This window comes from Dipodomys ordii, unplaced genomic scaffold (assembly GCF_000151885.1).
Source record: "Dipodomys ordii isolate 6190 unplaced genomic scaffold, Dord_2.0 Scaffold43, whole genome shotgun sequence".
NCBI lineage: Eukaryota > Metazoa > Chordata > Mammalia > Rodentia > Heteromyidae > Dipodomys > Dipodomys ordii.
In genome coordinates this window covers 5,739,681-5,752,159 of record NW_012267259.1, presented here as the reverse complement: position 1 = coordinate 5,752,159, position 12,479 = coordinate 5,739,681, and the positions used below count along the sequence as shown (strand labels likewise).

Below are 12,479 nucleotides of genomic sequence, written 5' to 3'. Positions count from 1 at the left end.
ACAGATTTAACCAAGAGATCAAGGTCAAAATCATCCATCGTCTGTGATGGTTTGTGACTCCAGGTACCTCCCTGATCCCCTCCCTCCAAGAGGAGAGGAGAGGAGCATTATATTTGTGGCTCCCTGCCCTCTCCATTTGTGTTAATATGAGAAAAATGTCAGACAAACCAAGTGATGGCTATCCATGGGGTTTTACTAGTGTACTCGGCCAGAATTCTTCAAACCTCTCAAAGCCTCAAAGCAGACAAGAAGAAGCTGTCACAGATTTAAGGAGATAAGAAGATGCCACACGAATAGGCCGACCTCAGCAGGATGGAAGGAGGGGGGTGAAAATCATACCAGCCATAAGATTAGTGAAATGTGCATAAAGTCTGGAGCTTCCTTAGTAGTAACAGCCCAACGCTAATTCGCAGTTTCTACAAATACACCATGGTTATGTAAAGTGGGGACAGAAGGAGGATGGGCTGGGCGTGCTCTGAATTCTCCCTACTATTTTTTGCAACCCCCCCCCCCCCCCCCCCCCCCAAGGCCTGGAGGGGGCACCGGTCTGTTCTCAGCCCTCACTCCCCCATCGTGTCCCTGCCCGCTCCCCCCCCCGCCCAGCCCCGTCTCGCAAATCATCCCAAAATAAAGTTTTACTAAAACCGTCAAAAGAGGAATCTTTAACTCCCGTTTCCTGCGTGGAGAGCAGGAAATGTTTCTATTTTTCTGTGCCTCACTACTTTAACCCTGTTAGACTAAAATAAACCTTTGCTAGAACTTAAAAGGAAAAAAAATCAAAAGGAAAACAGAAGTCTCTGAACTTAAAGAGTGGCAAATAAAACTTTCTCGAAGGGCGGCGGCCTCCAGTCCTCTTGCGCACCAATCCCCACCGTTCGGACCTGGTGTCAATGGGTGCAGCCTTGTGGAGCGGGTGCAAGCGTAGCAGGCTTGGCTAGAATCCCGGCTCCTCCCCGCCCCCGAGCCGCCCGGCGCCCGCTGGACTCTGCCCTGTGGTCCGGCCCGGTGGGGCGGAGCCCAATCTGCAGACGGTGGCTGAACCCCGCACCACCCCGCAGCCAAGCCTAGCCACTCGGGTGGCCGGAGCACGCAGGGCAAAGCCTAGGCCTGGACCCCCGCGGTGAGCGCCCTGCCAGGTAAGGCGAGCCCCCGGAGACCTGTGCGCCAGCCGGGTGGACCGGTGTCCAGGTCGCCTGGAGTGGGGAATCCCCAGGGGAACGCCACTCACCAGGCCATTTCCTGGAAAGGGATCTTATGAAAGCCCGTATTCCTTCCCTGATGACCTCTGATTCCCTGGGCCAGAAGTTCCCCTCCCCCCCGCCCCTCCAATTTTGGGAAGAGTCAGGAGAGCCGTTTCCCCACTCTCCATCCCCTCCAGGAACCAACTTCTCCGTAACACCTGACTCCTGATGACTTATTTAGGCTTTTGTAATACAATCCCTTTGTCTGAGGTTGGGGAGGAGGGGTGGGCAGGATCTCAGCCTACTCCTTTTAACAGCCCTAGAGAAAAAACCCCTGGGGGAGGGGGCGTGGGGGGGGTGATGATGCCACTGTTGACTACAGCGTGGCATTCACTGCGCCTGGAATTTTCTAGCCTCACAGTTCAGTGGAGGTGCGACGCTGCCCTTCCTGGTGCCCGCTGACTCTGGTAGGCGCATCGCAAATGCAGCCCACCTGAGCGCTAGCCTGCTGTTTCTGTTTGTTGAGTTGGGCAGAGCCCGAGGCAGCTTTGCAAAAGGAACAACTGTTACCTTAGCAAGGACGCAAGCGTAGATTTTAGACTTTTCAGCCTCCCCCCTCCCCACCAAGGACAAGAAGAAATAAACGCTTGAACACAAACACTAGAACATGCAAGCATCCCCGAAGCTCTGTCTGTTGTACCATGCTCTCAGAGCTCTTCCATTTTGAGGACTCAAAACTTTCCCTTCCAAGTATAATGTAAGGACTAAGTGAAGAAAAGTTAAACAGGGAAAGCCTGCATTTGCAACAGGAAAAGGATGATCCTTCTGATTTTACCTCATGCTATTAAATAGTCAGCTGTATGGAAGACTGGTTTTCCAGAAACTTGAGCTGGGCTGCTGTGTCAGGTGCCTGGGTGCACACACAATTGGTGCTGTTGTTAAGGAGGCTGGCTACCTTCCACCCCTCACCCCCCCACCTCTGCCCTCCCCTCCTGGATTGAAAGGCCCCCAAAGCACCAGGAATTTCTGCTTCAGGCGCCAAATGTCCTTGTGGCTTCTCCATTACTTACTGAAGGAATGAGGACAGGAAGGTTATTCTTGCTGCAGACAACTTCGCAAGACATTTTTACTTTCTGCAAGAATTACGAAATAACTTGATCTCCTTTCCTCACCAAAAAAGGGACGTCTTTTGTTAATTGCAAAATTATTTTGTAATTAACACAGACCTTATTTTGTTAATTACTAAGAGGCCTGTGTTGTTTGTTGGTGAATTACTAAGACTATACTCAAGAATGGACTTGAGTCACAATCCAGATATCAGCCAACGCTTTAAAAATGTAAGCAAGCCAGAGTTGACTGAGAAAGAAAAGGACTGAAGATTTCGCAGAGAATAAGGAAGGCCTTTGAAAATCATGTTTCATCCTATGAACTGTGATATTTCCATTAACATTATATCTCTATTGAACGACTGAAGAAATTTGCAATGGAAATTTTTTACTCTGAATTTGATAACATGTTTAAATAAATTTATTTTAAAAATTAACCCCAAACACAGACATCTTCACAAGTGAAGCAAACAACTGTATTAGGGGTGATTGTAACCCGGAGTTCTAGGTCACAGGCCTACGTCTATGGTCAGGTCTGGACTGGTCATTCCAATATGTCAGCTAGAGACTAGTGATGACGAATGTCAGAGAAAGGGGATTTATTACGCTGCTGGTGCATGTGTTGGGAAGTGGGAAAGTAATAATTTCAGCTTATCTTTGGTATACAGAGATGAGCTACATGTTTATAGAGGAAGAATTGGAGCAGGAAAGTGAAGCATATGGCCCAGGAGTAGTATAGTTTGCTTATTTGATCTTAATTTCAGCTCTGGTTTTTTGAGGGGGTCTGGGGAAATTGCTTTTGCTGTCAGAACTTGAGGGGAGCAATATGGTCACACAAAAAGAAAGTCATTGTTGTCCATGTGGAAGCTTCAGCTCTCTTGACAAGAGAGTGTACTAGTCCTGTCCTTTCTAGAATTCAAGATGACTTCTGAGTAACTATAGGTCAGAATAGCTCAGAGCAAAGATGGATACAAAATGAAGGAATGTAGGCCAAGCTTTTATCCTGCTTTTTAGTTACTATTTTAGACCCAATTTAGTGCTTTTTCAGCAAAAGCCATTTGTCATTTTTCTTGTAGTATGTGCATGCGCCTACAATTACAGGAAACATGTATGGATTTGTGGGTTTATTTGCACTTCATTGGGCCAGAAGTTGTGGAATGTCTGTTGTACAGAGCCCTGTGTTCTATGCTGGAGACACACTGATATCTTGTCACACAGCACTAGCATTTTCCAAGACATTTCAGTGCTACAGATTAGAACTATGTTAGTGACCATCCCCTCAATTATGGCTGACACCATTAGACTGGTTTCAAGCCACATATTCCCTTACATAGATTTATTTTTTATGTTTTATTGTACAGGCAACATACAGAGGAGTTACAGTTACATAAGTAAGGTAATGATTCCATTTCTCTTTGAACAGTGTCACCCCCTCATTTTTCCCATTCCCCACCCCTGACTATCCTCCACCCCAAATCGTAAAGTTCATTTCCAAATATAGTATCTAGTGAGTATTACTGTTGCATTGATTCATTCTTTGTCCCACTTTTTCTGTGATTCCCCAAACCTTCCCCAATTCAGATAAACTTACATACGAGACAAATGATACAGAAATGAAAGAAAAACAAAACAGTGACAATAGGCAATAAACTAAAGGTGGCAGGGAGAGAAAGAAAAAAGAAAGAAAAAAGAAAAAAAACAAAAAAGAAATAACTGCAAACAGCACACTAAAAAAAATCTTGTTTCCATTTCTTGGAGTTCATTTTGATAAGCATCATTTTATATACCCATATGCACATAGCTTTTGAGTTATTGTGATCCTCTGCTAAGAATAACCTATATTCTAGTTATTACAAATGAGGGAAACCATGTAGCCTATATTTCTTTGAGTCTGGCTTGCTTCTCTTAATCTGATGTTTTCTAAGTCTTTCCATTTCCTTACAAATAAGGAAATGCCATTCTTTCGGATGGAATAGTATTCCATTGTGTATTTGTTTATTTATATATATATATATATACATATACATATATTCATTCCAGTGTGTATGTGCATATATACATATTTTTTTTCTGAGGGCCATCTGGTTGATTCCATATTTTAGCTATGGTAAATAACATTGCAATGAACATCGTTGTGTTGTAGCTTTAGTGTGGCCTTGTTTGTGGTCTTTTGGGTAAATGCCAAGGAATGGGATTGCTGGGTCATAGGGGAGCTCTATATTTAATCTTTTATAGAACCTCCATACTGCTTTCCAGGTGATTGAACAAGTTTACATTCCCACCACCAACCTTTACATGATTTAGTCATTTTGTTGTTGTTGTTGTTGGTCATGGCGCCTGAACTCTGGGCCTGGGCGCTGTCCCTCAGCTTTTCAGCTCAAGGCTAGCACTCTACCACTTGAGGCACAGGACCACTTCCAACTTTTTTTTTTTTCTGCTTAGGTGGTGCTGAGGAATCGAACCCAGGGCTTCATGCATGCAAGCGCTCTACCACTGAGCCACCTTCCCAACCCTAAATAGTCAAATTTTAAAATTGTGAAACCACTCTTATGTTGTTCTAATTGGTAGTTTCATTTTTTGTGTGGATTGTGTGAATAATTTAGAAATCATATTTAAGGTTTAATATTATTAAATATTGAAATATTAAACTTCAAATAACTATTACTTATACACCAAATAAATGAAAATGGGATTTGTAGTTGTGAATATAGGTAATTTTGGGGAGAAGGGAAAAGGATGAACAAAAGTCTTAAATCTGTCAAAAATTCTACCTATGTTTTTGTTTTTTCCTTTAATTAGACAAAATATGCCAACAATTATATTTACCCCAGAGAAAGATTATCCAAATATATTTACTTTGTATTCTGTACTTTTTTCTTTTAAAAAACCCCCACCTTGCTGGAGGTATAATTTAGCCACCAATTCCACCTTCAGACCCAAAACACTACGAACCTACTTTCTGTCTCTTTATATTTGCTTTCCTGTGCATACAAGTGAAATCAAACAACATTTAGTCTTTAGTACCTGACTTCTATCACATACAATAAAGTTTTTGAGGCTGATTTAGATGGTAGCATCTCTCCCTTTTGTCCATTTTATTGTTAACCAGTATTCATTCCATGATAGCTATACCACACTATGTTCTACACTTGGTGTAGATTGCATTCAAATAGACAGCATTTTGTTCTGGATCCACAATACCAAAATTTGAAATGACTGATATGAATCAACTTCTTATTCAATGTTTTGATTCTCCTTGATGGCAGTTTTAAACTACTGGATTTCATAGTTTGTGCTCATAAATACTGTGTGAACTATCAACTTTTGCCCAAAGTGCCTGCATATTTTTTTTAATTGTGAAAATACTGTACAGAGGGGTTACAATTACATGGGCAAGATAATGAGTACATTTCTTATCAAGCATTGTCGCCTCCTCCTTTGTTTCCCCTTCCCATCCCTTCCCATCCTCCGCCCCCCCCACCCCCTACCCAATCCTTCCCGCCCCTCCCCACCCCCCACCCCCCCTTCACCAAAGTTGTAAAGTTGGTTTTCGACATAACGACTTGTACATCTCATTGTTGCAATGGGTCCTCCTGTATCCCTATTTAAACAAGTTGTTTTCCCCCTTCCCCTCCACAAATTATAACATCAAATACATTGAAAGCAGGGGTTATACTGTGGGGGAGGGACATACATAGCAACAAAGAAATAATCTTATAAATGTGTTAGAAACAATTGCATGAAAGAGAAAAAACATTTGAATACATATCTTAGGATTCATTTCCCTAACATCACTTTATCTGACCTTTTCTGCTTGACTCAGACATATACTAGGGAGTGCCTGCATTCTTTGTATTCTCTTCAACAATAGACATGAGTTCCAGCTGCTCTGCCCTCATTGATACTTGCATTATTGTTTCCTTCTCTGTGGTTCATTTTTTAAAAATAAAAGAAATAAGTTGCAGTTAAAATAGTTCTGGGAAGAGTCTAAAAAACTATAGATATTTTTATGATTTTTAGGAGCTGTTTGCTCCTAAAATAATTTGTAAACCCACACAAGAAAATTTTCAAAAGGTAGTATGTAAATATTGCAAGTGATAGTGCTATGTAATAGATATAATATATATTTCTGTTTTATATAAATATATCTGACATCAACTTCTTGTTATATTTTCCTCACTGACAAAGCATAATTAGCTTTTGGGTTTATCCAATTATTGAAAACTTTAGAGCAGCGAAAATGATCACTTGAGTCCAAGAGGAAGGATTGGTGAGGGGCAGCTGAGTTTAGGCATTCACCTTCAAACAATATCCATGCTGTGATATAAATATAACCACTACTTTTAATATACATTATACAGATACTCTATGAAGCTCTTTTATTATTATTATTAATTGTTATTATTATTACTATCATTATTTTTGGGTGCTGGACCTGGGGCTTGAACTCAGGGCCTGGGACTGTCCCTGCAATTTTTGCTCAAGGCTAGCATTCTACTACTTGAACCATAGCTACTCAGGGCTTGTTTGCTTGTTAATTGGAGATAAGAGTCTCATGGACTTTCCTACTTAGGCTGGCTTTCAACCATGATCCTCAGGTCTCAGCCTTCTGTGTAGCTAGGATTCAGGTGTGAGGCCACTGTACCTGGATTTTTTTTTATTAAGTTCTATTTTCTTATGAATAAGATACTTTTAAAAGCCCAAGGAGTGCATTCAGCCTGTGTCTGTATTTGCTTGATGTTTACTAGAAATGGAGCTATGGCATACTGATGAAATACCAGTTCCTCAAGGCCAGGATGATTTTTTAGCATATATTAGTTGTTCAAAGAGGTTCTGTTATGATATTTCTACATATGCATGCAGTATTCCCCAATCAAATTCACTACCTGTCTTATCCTTGTTTTATCCTCTCTCCTTTTAAAAATAATTTTAACAGGTCTCATTGTACATTTGTGTAATTTGTACCTCTTTGTGGGTTGGTCACCGAATTTGGGATTGACTGACACTTTCATATGCTTTTCAGAGTTTCAGACTACAATAGACAGAGTATTTCATTGCAAAGACATCTGGAGTCAGTGTGTCTGGATGTTTCAACCTTGAATCATTTGTATCATTTCTCTGTGCCTTAGGGGCATTATAGATGTACTGAAGGTAGCATTTGTCACAGTGAATTATCAATGGTATACATCCGACATTTCAACCCTTTTTTCTCCAAGAAAGTAGCTTTTGTTTTGTAAGGATTTTCTATAGGATTAGCGACCATGGGAATTGATGTGTGCATATAAATGAGTGGTACATGGTCAAATAAAATTGAGTTTTAAGACTATTTCAGATAATTCCTTGCAAATAGAAGTGGAATTTGAGTTTGCATGCATGTCTTTGGCGGTCTGTGAATCGTTTTCAGGTAAGCTGCAGTCACCTGAGATTTAGCCAGCTGACACTGGATGTCACCATTGTGCTGTGCAATGCAGCTGCTGCAGAACAGGTGTGTAACGCAATACGCAGGACACAGCCTTTTTCTCGAAGGGCCTGGAGATATGTTAGATCCCCCCCTCCTCCATTGCTTAATCATCCTGTGTTGTATTTTACAGTTTCCAATACTTAAATCCACAATATGATAGGACTCATTGCAAAGAAACAGTTTTGTGCTAAGTGAAAACTCAGGCCTGTGCTCAAACCAATCAAGGATGCTGATGAAAACCAGTATATATGACCAAATGACTTGGCAGATAGCTCCCAGAACTGCTGGGAGTTGAATAACTAGACATGGGACAATCAGCAAGATGAGGCCTACAAAAGAATAAATGAGGGCCCTCCTGTTGCTGCCACCCCCCCTGCTCACCTTGCTACCATTTGACAAGAAGTACCCCTCTATGCCAGACTCTCCCTCTTCCCAACTGGTAACTTGTTTTCACTTCTCCAGTTTCACCAACACAGGTGGCCGGCAGATCCCCAGGGCCATTACTAGAGGGCGCTCTCAGCTGCTGTGTCCAGGCACTGAGCTGTCTGTGCCCCAGCTAATGGGACTGAGGAAGCAGCCATGCCATAGCAAGACTTCTTTCAACATGACCAGTTGGAAGCCTTTAACTATTTCAGTCTACTTTGCTGGGGAGAGAGAAAAGGGAGAACCTTATGACATAAAACTAATAAGACAAGGCTGCACAGGAGGCCATGGCATTCTCAACAAATTCCAGCCTCTCTGCTTCTGTCTTTCCTGAAGCCCACTTTTCTAGTTAGTCGCTATCTAGAATAGCCTTTATCTCTTTTCCTTGCATAGCCTCCCTCCAGTGTCCCCTTCCCCTGCCAGCTTGCTTCACTGCTAGGCACTAACATCTCTTCCTTTGATCACACTGCCCTGATTTGCTTCTTTACTCACCCTGATGGCTACCATATTTGTTTACTCTGCTCCTGTCAGTCTCTGCCTCCTCTTGGACTGAAGTCCCATGGAAACAGGGTCTTCAGAGGCTCTGCTAGCCAAAACCTCACACAGCGGTGATCAGTAAATATTTACTACAGGAAAGGATGCATCAGGGCTAAGGCCAATGTCTTTGTTATGGTCTCTGGAGTATAAACAGTCCTTGGGCAGTTTCCTGGGCTGTACTAGTTACAGCTACAATGCCCCTATTTTCTAGACATTTACCATGGTGGTCTGAGAGTACTTCTCTGAACACATTCCAACCTCCTTCTGAGATAGTGGCCTCATTTGCTCCAGTCACATTCAGAGACAAGCTGATGGAGCTTAGAACTCTAATCTATGAATCTGAAGGGAGATGGACACAACTCACCTTCTAACAAAGCGTTCTATGCTGTAAGTCTAAAACTATTCTTATGCCATTTAATAGTAGAGAAGGTTTAGTTACAGTATCACAGATGTCTAGTGATGTGTTGCTTGATCACCCAGAATATACTTTACAATGATACATATGCTTCACTTTATAGATTGTAAATGATTCATTAGATGCTTGTATCCTTGTTTTGGGATGTTGACAAATTATTGATGCATTAGCAATAAAGAATCATTACTATGGATTTGTTAGTCTTAAAATCCCCTAAAGCAAATTTTCCTTTATGGCCAAACTCAGACTGCAGACTATTGAAAACATTACCTGGTTCTCCCTGCAGGAAGCAAACCATGCAGACTGCTTGTCAGTGTTAATTATGGATAATGGTCTCATATTTTATTTACTCATTTGACAAACATGTGCAAATCATTTATTATGTATTATATGTGCTTAAGTACTTGACAAATATTAACTCACAAACAACCCCATGTTGGTTATTATTGTTAATAATTCATATTGTCTGAATTTTACTGTGAATATAATGGAGGCCCAGAGAAGTTAAGGAACTAGCTTAGTGTAATGAAGTTAACTTCCAACAGAATCAAACCATGAAACTAGGCAGGCCACCTCTAAATTGTAGAAGCTTCTCTCTTTGAAGAAAGCCTCATGGAATGACTCAGTGTGTGGCAGAGCATAGAAGAGCTTTTTGGCTGAAGTTAAGGGGACACAACCCTATTGGAAGAACTCCTGATGTAGGAAATACCTCCTCTTGGCTCAACGCCACCATGTGTAAGCTGTCTTCAATCCATTCTAGCTTAAAACAAATAAAGTCTTTCTTCACTTTAATTAACTGATTTGTGCCTTATTTTGAAAATTTTATCTGCCTAATCTACTTCTGGCTGAAATAAAATGCTAACAGAGATTTTCCCCAGGATCGTACTGCCATATGGTGATTTGGACTTTGCTGCCTTGTGCTCCCCTTGGGTTTTGTTTCCTACAAATCAGGAGCTCTGGGCACAAAGGTTTTTCTGAACCAGAATGAGATGTGGAATGTAATTTTACAAGGATACAGTATCTAGATGTAAAACTTTGTAACCAGATAGGCCTGATCTCCATGCTCTGCATGGACTGCTTGTCTTCTGTGGTTAGTGAGAAAATAAAGAGGCAGAACAATATTGTAATTTATGGTCCTTCTGCAACTAGGCATTAAAAATATACTTTAAAGACTTCTGGGTTTATTAACCCTGTGTTAACAAGTATGTAAACTGGGGCTAAGGTTTTATGTAATCTGTTTAACCAGTGAGGGAAAAAGTGGTGAGATTTTTAAGAGGAAAAAAATGTTGCGAATCTTTTAGTAGAGAATAAGAAAAATTCTTTAGTATTAAGAATAAGAGAAGCCTGATGCTGGTGGCTCATGTCTGTAACCCAGTATCTTAGAAGGCTGAGATCTGAGAATGGAGGTTCAAAACCAGCCCTAGAAATGGAGATGTGGCTCAAGTGGTAGAACGTTAGCCTTGAGTGTGAAAGCTGAGAGACAGCTCAATCCCTGGAGTTCAAGTTTCAAGTTCTAGGAGCAGCATGGTGCATGTCCCCCCCCTCCCCCCACACACAAAGGTACACACAAAAGTACAGTATATTTTAGGATGCATCATACAAGGACCAAGTGATGATCAGCTTATGAAGGATTGGGTGAACACAATGGGGAGTTTTCCAAAGAATGATTCATTTCCAGGCTGAAAATGTCTCTTCTTATTTGTTAATGAACACAATGCATTCCATACAAAAAAGAGAAGAAAAAGAAAGTAAATTTACCATATGAGCTCCAAGATCGAATAAGAGAAAGAAACTCAGTCTAAACCAGATTTATTTCTTCACTGGTCTCTAATTTACCATGGCTCAACTCCCATTCTCTGTCATTCATTCTCTAACTCAGGGATTTGGTGCTTTCCTGGGAAGCACCAGACAGTAAATATTTCAGGCTTTGCTTTCTATATTCTGTCTCTGTCACAGTCACCCAGTGCTGCTGTTTGTAGGGTCAAAGCTGCAGGGGTCATATACAGATGTGGCATGGGTGTGTTGGAGTGCAACTTCATGTATGAATACTGAACTGGAACTTCATATTCTTTTCATGTGTCATGAAGAGTTATTCCTTTTTGAGCCATTCATGAATGTAGGAACAGTCTTAGCCTAGGATGTCAAAATAGGTGTGGAGTCAATCTTGGCCTGCCCATCCTCCTCTTAGCTTCCCAATGTATTACTATTTTTTTTTTTTTGCCTGAAAGGGTGTTTTGTTTGCTTTGGGCGTTTAATTGTGGTTTGGGACCTCCTTTTCAATCCTGAAAGAGACATCAGGAACCAAAGGGGATTAGTTCTTTCCACATGTTCGGCACAGGAGTACTCAGAGTTGCTCTGCCAAGGCAAAGTCAGTGGAAACAAATAGAAGCCATAGCTACCAGAAAGAGGATTTATAATTAAATGGAAAATTCTTGGCCTGCTCTGTCAATTTCGTTGAAGATTAAAGGATAAGTGTGGGATTCTGCGGTGTCCCCCGAGGTTCCCTGAGGCTGATGTATGTAAAACTTCTCTGTGTCTTCAGCATGGCTAGATTGTATGTGTGTGTGTGTGTGTGTGTGTGTGTGTGTGTGTGTGTGTGTGTGTGTGTTTGATTATTTGTTTGTGTCTGGGAAAGCCAGCTTCAGTGGGATAGAAACAATCTTGAACTCAGTGTCAAAAAAACCAAGGTTTGAATTTGTGCTCTTGTTAGTTTTCACTCTAATCTGGGTAAGTTAACGTCACTTACACGAGTGTTACCTTTCTCATAAGTAAAGTGAGCTTAATAATTCTATTTTACATGCTCTTTGTATTACAGTTTATTGCTTTTTAATTGTAAAGTTTCAAACAAAACCAAATAGAGGAGTATGAACACCACTTGCTTACCATTCCACATCAACAATTACCTGTATTTTGTGGGACTTCTTTTTATCTTTATTATCCTAACCCCAATTTTTTTCTGCCTACCATTGTTAAACAGCTACTGATGTTCTATTATTTAATCTACACTCATTGTAGTATGAAAATTTAATAAATAGGCTCTTCTAACAGAAATTTGGAATTCCATTATCAAGACAAGTGAAATTGCAGGGATTCTACACTCTCAGCTTTTTTCAGTCAGTCTTAGAATGTCTTTATATAATTGGTTTATTGAAGGCAGAATCTAAAAAGATTTATGTACTGCATTTGGCCATAAGTCTCTTAAGACTCTTTATTCATGTTAGATTTTAGTTACACTAAGATCAATTAATGAGGTCTTTCTGATTAATGTGTTTGTCATTAAACTTTCACCTAATGTTTCTACTTTTGTAGATGATTGTTGCTTAGAGCTATTGTTTCCTAAAGTGTTGGAAATGTTA

General features: G+C 40.8%; 1 protein-coding gene across 1 annotated transcript in view; it reads left to right on the top strand.

Annotated features, from left to right (window-relative positions):
* Positions 1-1,041: 1,041 nt before the first annotated feature.
* Positions 1,042-12,479, top strand: part of Ccdc68 (coiled-coil domain containing 68) — a 40,835-nt gene continuing 29,397 nt past the window's right edge. The window contains exon 1 of the mRNA XM_013018892.1: positions 1,042-1,136. The gene's annotated coding sequence lies outside the window, so the exon portion shown is untranslated. The remainder of the gene's footprint in view (positions 1,137-12,479) is intronic.